Below are 12631 nucleotides of genomic sequence, written 5' to 3' on the forward strand. Positions count from 1 at the left end.
TTTATTAAAAAAGGCACACGAGCCCCACTCATATCGTTTTTCTTCAAAATTCTTTTTTACTTCTTCTTCCCCACTCAGATTAATCATATAATTCTCCTTCATGACTAATTTCGACAACAATTAAGATATTAAAATTTTAATATTATTTTCTCAAAAATTATTATTTTAATTCAAAATTTTCCTTTAGCCTTCTAGAGCTCCCAAATACCATACTTTGCCTCGATTTTAGCTCTATAACACTTAACTTTATATCAATTGACCCTTCGTCTTGTCAATAAGGTCTCATTAACTCCTATACGAGGGTACAGGGTGTTACAATCTCCCCCACATAAAAGAATTCATCCTCGAATTCATATCAGTGTCGAGTTATAAATCTCATTCTATAATCATATTTTATTTCCTTCTTCATTGGGAATTTGATTTATCCACCTTGTTTACTTTCAGTTTGAATTCAGCTTATATCTATTACTACCTTTGAATCAAAACAACGGTACCCTTCAACTATTGCTCTTTTTTATCATTAAGATCTCAAGTACGCTTCAACTCCATTACTAACCTTAAATGTATCTCAATCTCAATCATACCAATTTCAGTCACAAATCATACTTATTTAGGTATACCTAACCACTATCTTATTACTTTGTTTCTCGCCAAACTTCTCGACATTTATTCCTCTTATCCTCATACACTACTACATAACTTATAGCATTATAAACGCACCATATTCATTCCTATGCATATTTTCAACGTTAGAGGAAGTTAAAGCCTCCACTCATCCCCACATTCTTCATGTTTGCCTTGCTTCTATGCAATTTACAGTTCAACATCATTCTTAAGTCAATGAGATTTACATCATGTGAAAAGACAATTCACTTGCTAGTCTTTAAATTTAATTGTAATTCATTCATTCACCTTAAAATTCTTTTCATTACTTATAATCCTTCATGCCTCAAAATATAACGTCATTAATATGACTTAGAACTTTTCGAGTATCATTAATAAAATTAAATTTTATATTTCTTAATTAATTTCTCTAATTACTCACATTATAGTACTATCACCATTTATTTTTTGTCCATTGCACAATTGCCTTGTGGAGAGTTTAATATAACTATGACATAGCACTTCATTACTTCTTACATCTCAATCAATTTAATCCACCTGGTATGACTTAACCCCATTACAGATTCCATTCCTTGATATTCTTTCTTTGGCTCTTGGTCGAAAATCTCTTTATATCAACATAGCTCAATTTAAGCTGGAATCTCTTATCATTGTATCATCTATACATTCATCAAAGATGTTGAGTTCAAATCTCAAATCACTAAGAATAATTCTTCACTTTAGTTGGTCACATAATCATCTCCACATATACGTATATATGTACATTAATGCCAATATTCATCATTATGTGTAGGGATCCTCATGTCAATGCATTCAGACTAAATTTCACTTTATGCATTCTCGTTCATAACCACGACTCAACATTGTATTCTCATAGTTCATGTTTCCCTTTTTACCTTTCTCAAGTTCAACATTTCTAACTTACCTTTCCATTTCATCCCTATAAGATAGGTTAAATCCACAAACATTAGAGCATAATAAGTTTCAGAATACCCATTGGATGTTTAAGTTACCATTTAACTTACATCCTACCATGAGTTATCTCTTATGTAATCTATATGAAGTCACATTATGCCTATGCATAACTTCACATCATTTACATGCTTATACTCTTTTCTCATCATTTCCAATCATATACATAGGTTTCATTATACCATGTATCCTTGCATCACAATGTCATTAATCACATCTCACTTGCTAGACATTATTTTCATCAAATTGCAGTCTAATTATTCATATATGCTTTATAATCTCATTGATCTTTCAAGGTTCATCTTTACTTGACCATTACATCACATGCAATACCATCATTCCTAAAAGTCATCTTCATTTCTGAATTATCTCTCATACCTCCAACACATATATTATCGAATTGCATTTCAATTTTTCATTTAGTCACTCAAGACTTAGACTCATTTGAGTCATGCTTCCCTCTTGCATTTCTCAATTCGAATTTCCATAATACATTAGGAGGTTTTCATTAACCAACTTCATTATCATGGTTACCTTCAATCATTTTTTGTACTATTCCTTTATACCAATATGTCTTTATTTCCCTTTAGCATCTACACAATCAATGCTAGTAATTGCAAGACTTGAAATAGGATCCTACTTAAATACTTCTCAATTCCATTGCAGGTATCCACTTCCAACTTACACCTTCCTTTTTGTACTACATAATTTAATGCTTGGTTTCCTAAGATTCTTAACAAGATTCCTCTTGAATATTTCCTTGTAATTACCAACTTAAGCTTATGTCTCACAACATGCAACAACATAACCCATTGTTTAGCCATTAGTCTCCTTAGCAAGTTCCAAATACCACATTACATCAACGTGCATATAAACCTTTTCCCAGTAATATCAACTATCATTCTTACCACATGTAGTTTGGTACATCCTTTTCAAAACTTTGATGCATTTTTGAGCACTGATTCCTCCAATCACATTTCATGCACAAGCTGTACTTTACATTTTATTTGGCCATTCATTCAACCATTCAATCAAAGTATACTTTGATTGAATCCTTACGGGTACCTAACTGATGGAGTTGGATCTAAGTGGATTAATGTGATTGTGTAAAGCATGGATTTTAAAAAATTTCTTTTATAAAGGAAGCAGGCAATCTAATTACACAAGCTAAAACACACATCATTCTTATTGCAACTGACATAATCACATGCTAAAAAATAAGAATCTATTAAGCAAGAAAAAAAATACCTTTTATTTTAAAATTTTTATTTTCAGACACCATCACACCAACAATTGATTTCTCAACCAAAAAAGTTTAGCACTTCTTCTTCAAGAATAATTTCAACTTAAACCTTGAGTGGACAAGGTGTGAAATGCTAGACTAAAAGAAGGAAATCGATTTTGTCTCTATTTTTTTCCTTAAAATTAATAGCTATTTTTATTTTTAAAAAAATTTAGCCAAGAATAAGAGAAAGAAAGATAAGACAAAGTTTAGAGGAGAAGGAGAGAAGTGACAACTAAAAACGTTTTCAAGAAAAGTACATATGTTTCTTTTTTGCCAACCTCTTTTCTTTTAATTAAAACTATTGTCTCAAAGGTTTAATAAAAATTAAATACCTTGGAATCAATCTTAACCATCCATTTAGAATTATGGAAGCCTCAAACATGCTCCATAATTATCAAAATTAAAATTAAAGAATAAATAATTTAATTTTTTAATTATCAGTTAAAGTTCTTGATAAAATAAACCTCCTTGTTGAATAATAACTCTTATTTTATTATTATCCATCTTTTTTTAAAAAGAATTAATAATAAATAAAAGAATGATAGTCAAACATGTAGTCTCCTTTTATTAACATGAATGTCTAGATTTATTTTGCAAGTGTGCTCCTAACATTATCATAATTTAAGTCAAATTTTGTCTTTAATTAAGACAAAAATATTTTATGTTGTCTAAATTGAGATAAATATGTTTTCTTGTCTAGATTAACATAAAACATATTTTTCTTGTCTTAAATTAAGACAAACATATTTTCTTGTCCAAATTAAGACCAAAAATGTTTTCTTGTCTAAATTAAGACAAACATGTTTTCTTGTCTAAATTAAGACAATCATGTCTAAGCTGGCATTTTTATACACAATTTAATTAATAAAAAAAATGTATTCCAACTTAAACAAATTGAATTATATGAAGCTAAGTGGGGAATCTCTTTGGACATAGATATTCCAAGCTCCAATAAACTTAGAATTATTCTTAATCTCATTAAAAAATAATTGAAGCTTATTAACCATGAAATCACTTCACCATAGATTTATGGTTACACTGTTGGATTAACTATAATTACAAGAAATGATTCAATACTTGATATTAATTATTACTTGTCTAATTAAAAAACTTATATTGTGAACCCTTATAACCATCTAATGACAAAAAGTGAAATTACTGTTTTACCTTTTATATTAATTTTGTTCCTTAGTCTCAAATTTCATTCAATTAGTGATTCAATACTCTAGATCTAATCTTTTGAGTATCCAAATGTGATAAGTAGCTAATTCATCAATCTACTAGGCCCAAATTAATTATTAATCTTCCTGAAATCACTAGAAGTGATATTAATCCTATGAACTCCATTATTTGGATATATGTTCCCAAATGTTCAACTCAATTATAATCCCAAAATATGGAGTCTAGAACAATGCTTCATGATGATCATGCTCGTGGTATATCAAATATTATAAGAAGATTAAACATGAGTCAAGATTTCAATTTTATTATAAGCAAATGCATAAGTGTCAAATCATAATTTAAGTAACGATTAAAGTTCAATTTGAGTCTCAGCTGATTCCAGTTCATGTCATAGTGTCATTGCTTGAGCCAACCATTTCGATGATTTGAGACTTATTATTCCCTTGAAATGAATCACATTCGTTTTGTTGGAAGTAATGTGGACATTACAGCCTTAACACAACAAAATAACTAGCTTTATTATGTGATTGTGAGCAATTTTTATATTCAATTTAAATAGATGTCTCATATATAAGACTCTTCATACAAACGTATTTTAATATCTCAATATAATCATGGTTCCTTAAAAACTAGATAATGAATGATTGCTTAAAACAAGCTCTTCATCTTATTATCAAAATGTGTTTTCATTGCAAATAAATGAAATGAAATTAAACATGAGAATATACTTGCTTCAAAGGCCCCATATTCTTAAAATTCCTAACAATCTCCCAATTGTCTTATAGCAAGGATGACATATCCTTCATTCCAAGACTTTCGAAGTGACCATCGAAACTCTTTTGTGTTAGAGTCTTTGTGAATGGATTGATAAGGTTCTGCTCTATTGGAATTTTCTTCACAAGTACTTCTCCACGTTGTATGATCTCTTGAATGAGATGAGGCTTCTTTTCTATATGTTTTGTTGCTTTATGATTCGATGGCTCTTTTGAATGAGATGGGAGAAGGAAAAAAAGAGAGAGACTAGAGATTTTACTACTTGTTGACTAAGTGAAAAGCTTTGAATTTTTCTCTTGACTTTTCTTTCCTTTCCATTCCACATGACCGTCCAAGTGATGCCAACTTTTATTATTTTTATTCTTATCCCATTGAGATTCTAGCACCTTCCTCCTGCGTCCTTTTATGCATTTTTTTTCTTTCTTTTCTTTCCAACCGTCACTTTTCTTCCTTATGCATTTCTTTCAACCGTGGCTTCAGCTCCACAGATAACCGTGCATCAAGTCTTCCCTCCCATCTTCTTTCATGCGTTTTTTCTTTTCTCCTTCGTTCTCATGAGTTGTCTTCCCTTTTTCCTCCCCCATAACCAAACCAAAGGAGAGTTTGGTGGTTTGGCTTAAAAATCTCAAGGTACAGAATGTGGAAATTGTTAATTTGGTTGAATTCATGCAAAGATTTAAGAATTTTCTTTGGTAAACATTGTTACCATGTGTGATGCTATAAGTATTGAATTTACTTGGAAATTTGGGTAAGAAAGTTATTGGTTAAGTTGTTATCATGTAAACATGCAATTAAGTAAATTGTGTTTGGATGGTTACTAGGAAATGTATAAGTAGAGGAAGTGTGCTGGGGTGGTGTGCCGGACAAGATAACCGGTGAACGGCACATAGTATTCGTTAGTTGTATACCCAAATTAATAGTGACGTAGTGTCGCTATTTTGAGATGAGTAGGGGGTATCCATTTTAAAATTTCCTATGACTATATAAATATATATATATAAATATGTGTTGATTTATGTTAATGAAAAATTGTAGAAAGCATGAGTTGGTAGAAATATTAGGAAATTGTGGGTGTTATGACTTTGAAAAAAGGCTTTGAAAATATATAAGCTATATACATATATAAATATACATAAAGGTTCTTGAAATTGGGAAACAAATTTTTCTTTATGATTTATGTCAAGTATGTGCCTTATAGTTTGTGTAATATGCATTCATGATGGAAACATATACTCACCATGTTAAATGATCTTTCAATCTCATGTGACAAGTTATATTTTAAAGTCTTACACGGGATTTTATCAAGTACTAAGTGAACATTTTGATAGTGATTTTTGAAATGAATTTTGAGGACCCAAATATATTTTAAAATGGTTTTATTAAACCAGGAGATTTGAGAGTAGGTCGGTTGACACTCCGGTTAAGTGTGACCCTTGTGCACAAATGAGCTCTAGCTATAAAATTTTTTGGTTGCCAACGAGCTATTAGACATGGCTGAGGCTAGGGTCTATGATTTTACGTGGCTAGGCCACAAGTTGTTATACACGGTTGCGACTACCTAATTTTCTCCGATGTTGGCCAACATCGTTGAGACTGCCATCGCATGTGAGATCCGGTGGAGCGGAGCTCCAGGATGTTATTATGTGGAACTGGGTCTACGTGCTTTTTATTGCCATACCTACTTGAGGGTAATATCTCTTTAGGTTTTTCACGTAAGTAATTTTTGCATGGTGAAAAATAATAGTTTTTCTGCTGCTCCCTTGCTTATATGATGAAATTTGATTTAATTCTTTGTGTACGAGGTGAATTATGAAATTATGCGTAAGCTTTGAAAAATGTTGGATTTTATGGGAGCATGCATGATGACATTTAATTACTTTAAACCCGATGTTAAGTGATTTTGATGGTAGAAATCTTTCCATGACTTGGGTTGATATTTGATTTAAATGATTATTTAGTATAAATTTACTTATTTTCATATAAGGCACAAACCTCTCTTTTTGTGTAAATTGTTTACATATATTCTTACATTTTTAATATTCAAATCTTCTGCCTTTAATTTGTTTCCCATCTACGCCCTACTCACGGAGTTGATGATCACTGAGTCTGCGAGACTCACCCCTCCTTATTTTCTTTTACAGATAAGTAATCAGTTCTAGTGCTTCGTTCAGCATCTCAAGACTGGCTACAACCTAGGTAATGGCATCTCTTGACTTCCACTCAGAGTCGCTCTACTGTCTAGAGGTTGGTTTGTGTCAACTAGTCAGGCTTGTAATGAATAATAGTATTGGAAATGTACTGGCCAGAGCTTAAGGTTATGTAATGACTACTACATATTATGTTGAAATCGTATGGAATTATCAAACCTTGTTATTAGTTTCTAGATGCCACGTTTTAAATATTGTGATTATTTGGTTTAAATGAACTATGGCGTTAAAATGGTAATTTGAGTTTAAATTGACTGGAGGTTTAACTAAGGCTTGTTTGGGATTTGGCGGGTTCACTCGCCAGTCTCAAATGCCGGTAGCGATCAAGGGAAGAGGTCGTTACATTTTTTAATGAAACCTTCTAGTTAAGGCATATAAATGTGCTCATCCCCATTTAAAAATGCGATCTTGACATCCATTTGCCATATCTCATAATCAAGATGTGCATCTATGGATAAGAGGATCTTAATGGATTTAAAGATAGCAATGGTGAGAAACTTTCCCATAGCCTTGAATGTCTCTACCTTCCTATCGCTTCCTCTCTTTTTTTTGTAAATCCAATTGCACCCTATGGGTTTTATCTTTTTAGGTGGATCTATTAGAGTCCAGACTTTGTTGGAATCCATGGAGTCCAACTCAGATTTTGTTACCTTACGCCACTCTACAGCATCTACATCATTAATAACTTCCTTATATGTAACAAGGTTAGATTCATGTTCACTTGAGAGTGCAATCATGTTTTCTCCCAGACCCATGTATCTCTCTGGTTGTCTCACAACTTTCCCACTACGTCGAGGGACCACGATTTCATGTTCAGCTTGTGTTTTCTATTTCAAACCTTGAATCAGATTGTGTTATGACATCTTCAAAATTAACTCTTAAATCTGAAGGATTAGACAATTCTTTTAAGACAAGTTTACTTCTAGGTTTGTGATTTCTCACAACTCTTCCTTTAAGAAAGTGGCATTCACACTAATGAAAACTTTCTTATTTTGAGGATTATAGAAGTAATAACTTCTTGTTCCCTTTAGATATCCTACAAAAAAGCACACCTTAGTATTTGGTTCTATTTGTGTGGAATCAAGCTTGAAAACATGTGCAAGACCCCCAAGTTCACAAATGGCGTACAAATTATTTTTGCCCCACCCATAACTCCCTTAGTGTCTTAGGCACAGCCTTAGATGGTGCAAAATTGAGCAAATACTCAGTAGTTTGCATACGATATCCCCAAAATGAGATTGGAATGTTAGCATATGACATCATTGATTTAGCCATATCTAAAAGAGTCTTATTTATTCTTTCAGCTACACTATTATGTTAAGGTGTTCTCGACACTGACAAATTGGAAATTATCCCATTATCAGTGAGATATTGCTGAAATTCATCTAATAAATACTCACCTCCTTGATCTGGTCTAAGTTGTTTCAATGGCTTGCCTAGTTTCTTTTCAACTTTGACTTAAAATTCTCTGAACTTTTCAAATGATTCACTTTTTATATGCATTAAATGCACAAAGCCATGTCTTGAGTAGTCATGAACAAAAGTTATCAAATATTCATAACCTCCTTTAGCTTGTACGTTCATTGGTCCTCACACATTTGTGTGCACCAAGGCTAGAACATTTGTTCTTCTATTACCTTTTGCCTTGAAATGCCTTTTAGTTATTTTTGCGTCAATACAAGACTCATTTACTAGCAAAGGACCCTCAACTATATTTGGTGGAGTGCCATCCTTTACAAGCATATTAAGTCTATTTTGATTGATATGACCTAAACAAAGATGCCAAAGATAATTTTGGTTTATGTTAGATTCTCTGACTCTTTCAGTTTTAAATCGTATTACTTCTATAACTTTCGCGAAATAAGTCATAGGCTTAAGGAAATAAAGATTATATCTTACTATTCCAAAAAAAATAGCATCCTTATTCAAATAAATAGGGAGAATTTCACTAAAATAAACTAAGTATTCAGACTTTATTAAACAAAAGACAAAAATCAAATTTCTATAAGTCTTTGGATTGAATAAATATTTTCCAAAACCAAGCTATGACTATAAGGAAATTGAATAATGGCTCCCACTGCTAATGTTGAAACGAATGTGTAATTTTCCATCCTAATTCAAAATTGCCGTTTACTCAGTTTTCTTCTTTGTTGAAACCACTGTAAAAAATTTCAAACATAGTTAGTGGTTATAGAATCTATTATTGATAATTCTAGTTTAGTGAATTATTTTAATCCAATTTTGTTATAAAATATTAGCTAAGTCCTCTATTTTCAATTATAATTTACTTTTAGTTGTTTTATAATTAGTTTATTTTTAAGTGAGTTATTTTAATTTTATGTTATTTTTTTTAATTTTGTCAGTATTTATTAGTTTTTATATTTTTCATAGGAGCTAAAGGAATTAAGCTTAATTTTGGAAAGTAAGGTGTTGAAAGACCCATAAGTCTATTTGCTTATGCTTTAGTATTTTGGCCATAACTTGTGCTACAGAACTCCAAATGATGCAATTCTTAGACCATTAGAAAGCTAAGATATAGACTTAAAACTTTTATGCATATCCGTTTACCCAGTTCTACTTTGAAGATAAAGAAAATCATGTCGAAAAATGGCTAGACGTACTATGCTGGAATGGAAATTTGTAAAGATTAACAATTGATATTTTGCCCTCTCATTACACTTTTAAGCCCAATTAAATCATAGGTCAACTTAGGGAATTATAGGTTAAGTCTATTAGCATAAATAGGATATTTTTAAGAACATTAGGGGGGAGACAGCTTTTGGAGACTCAAGAAGCTAGAAGTTACGGTTGAAACTTGGAGATCAAGGTAGTAAATATTTGTTTTGTTTTCTTCCTTGGCTTTTATTTTTCTTGTTACTCTCAATGGTTAAAATTATTATAATATTATTTCTCTTTGTAATTATGAGTAGCTAATTTTCTTTTTCTAAGATTGCAATTGAACTCACATGTAATCTAAATATTTAATCTTTTTCTCACTTATCTTCAATGTGAATTGAATTATTTATTCCAATTTGTTCTTAATGCTTTTAATTACTTGGCCACCAATTAAATTGATTTAGGAACCTAAACAAACTTGGGAAAGGGAGTTTAGAGTAGACTAAAATTAGGATAGCATATGATCATATTAATTGATTTGCGTATAGGATAAGGATATACCTATAGGCCATATGAAGCCAGAGTAGAGCCTGTACCTAATGAGTCTGTTTTAATTTTAATTCACATAGGGATAAAGTGTTTTGGCTAAAATAGATATTTTACAAGATGAGTTGGGAGACCTTTATAAATAATTTAGGACTCTAGGTTAGCAATTCAACCCATTAAAATAAGTTAAGAGAGGTACGATTTAGATGAAGTGTAAGGGATATCATAATCCTAGGCTTGTTTGATTTGATATTTACTCAAGTGATTATTATTTTGATTTTTCTTATTGGTCTAAATTTTAGTTCATTAGCTGTAGTTAATCAACTAATTTTGAGTGTTTGAATAAGATTAATTTGTTCTAATTTTAGTATTTCGTAAAAGTTTAGATCAATTCTCCATGGGACCGATACTCTGCTTGCTAATATACTATCTATTTGATACATATACTTGCATAATAGAATTTTAACTGACAAGTTTTTGGTGCCGTTGCCAGGGAATTGTTTCTAGAATTTATACTAATACTAATACCAGGCAATTTAGTCTTACTTCAACTTTTTTTTTAATATTACATTTTGTTGTTTGCAGATATCTTTGGTCAATTTATGCAAAGAAAAAATAACTTGAATCTTGTTCCATTTGATTCTACGATAGAAAGAACATTCAAAAGACGTTAAAGGGAGAATTTGCAAGTCGCAGCTTTAAATTAGACAATGACTGGGAATAACAATAACAATGGCAATAATGCCATTAATTTGGTTCCTAAAGCAAATAGAGCATTGCGAGATTATGTTGTTCCCCTATTGTAAGGTTTGCACCAAAGCATTAGGAGACCTTCCATCAATGAAAATAATTTCAAAATTAAACTAATTTAAATTCAAATGATTCAGTCTTCAGTCCCATTTGGTGGGTTACCAAGTGATGATCCTAATTCTCATTTGGTAAGTTTCCTAAAGATGTACAATACCTTTAAATACAATTAAGTAACTGATGATGCTATTAGATTGAGACTGTTTCCATTTTCTTTGAGGGATAAAGCAACAAGCTAGCTTATTTTATTGCCCAATGGGTCTATCACTACATGGAAAGACTTGGCTCAAAAGTTTCTTGCAAAGTTCTTTCCGCTTGCAAAGACTATAAATATGAGGAATGATATCACCTCTTTCACACAATTTGATGGTGAGTCCTTATATGAAGCGTGGGAAAGGTTGAAAAAACTATTGAGAAGATGTCCACATCATGGGATTCCTGATGGTTGCAAGTTCAGACATTCTACAATGGGCTGGTTGGGTCAATAAAAACCACAATTGATGCTACCACTAGTGGGGCATTAATGAGTAAGAATGCTATAGATGCTTATAATTAGTTCGAAGAGATGGGCTCGAATAATTATCAATGGCCTTTAGAAAGATCAACTCCAAGAAAAGCTATTGGAGCTTATGAAATTGATGCACTTGGCACCTTAACTGGTTAAATAGCTGCGCAAGTGGTTGCATTGTCCAAGAAGTTTGGCACATTGGGAGTTCATGCAGTGCAAAATACATTTGTAGTTTGTGAGATGTGTGGAGATCACCATTCAAATGATCAATGTCCATACAATTCTAAATTAGTCCAATTTGTGGGGAACTTCAATAGACAGCAAAATAACCCATAATCCAGTACTTACAATCCTAGTTGGAGAAACCACCCTAACTTTTCATGGAGTAACAATGCAGGGCCTTCCAATCCAAAACCAGTCATGCTCCTAGTTTTCGACAACAAGCTAGGCCACAAATTCCTGAAAAGAAGTCTTGATTGGAAGAACTTATCTTGCAATATATGTCCAAGACTGATGCTTTAATTCAAAGTCAAAGAGTCTCCCTAAGAGATCTTCAGACCTAAGTGGGGCAGCTTGCAAATTCCATCAACAATGGACCTCAAGGTTCCTTACCTAGTGACACACAAATCAATCCTAAAGGTAAAGAACAATGCCAAGCATCACTTTAAGGAGTGTGAAAGAGATTGAAGGGGTGAATGAAAAAGCAGTTGAACTTGAGAATGAACATGTTGATAAGGAAGGAATGCATGAGAACGAGAATGAAATTGAACAAAAAGAAGATGTCAAGGCTGAAAATTAAGGAGCCTCTCAAGTCATCCATCCTCCACCTTGTCCCTAAAGGCTCCAAGAGCAAAAGCTTGAAAAGTAATTTCAGAATTTCCTCATCGTCATTAAGAAATTATAGATAAATATTCCTTTTTCTGAAGCTTTTGAACAAATGCCCAACTATGTCAAGTTCTTGAAGGACATTATCTCCAAAAAGAGAAAGCTAAGTGAGTTTAAAACTGTCTCCCTTACAAAAGAGTGTAGTGCAATTCTCCAAAATAAATTGCCACCAAAACTCAAAGATCTAGGTAGTTTCACAATCCCTTGCACTATTGGTAATTTATT

At 32.0% G+C, this 12631-nt stretch overlaps 1 non-coding gene and 1 pseudogene across 1 annotated transcript; one reads left to right on the forward strand and one right to left on the reverse strand.

Moving 5' to 3' along the window:
• Positions 1-11342: 11342 nt before the first annotated feature.
• LOC149526240 (small nucleolar RNA R71) lies at positions 11343-11449 on the reverse strand. The gene has a single exon (XR_016352215.1). It is a non-coding gene; the product is annotated as a small nucleolar RNA R71 (small nucleolar RNA).
• A 721-nt stretch (positions 11450-12170) lies between these two features.
• Positions 12171-12631, forward strand: part of LOC149526241 (uncharacterized) — an 846-nt pseudogene continuing 385 nt past the window's right edge.

This window comes from Theobroma umbraticum, unplaced genomic scaffold (genome assembly GCF_002168275.2).
Source record: "Theobroma umbraticum cultivar Fairchild unplaced genomic scaffold, ASM216827v3 scaffold_459.0, whole genome shotgun sequence".
NCBI lineage: Eukaryota > Viridiplantae > Streptophyta > Magnoliopsida > Malvales > Malvaceae > Theobroma > Theobroma umbraticum.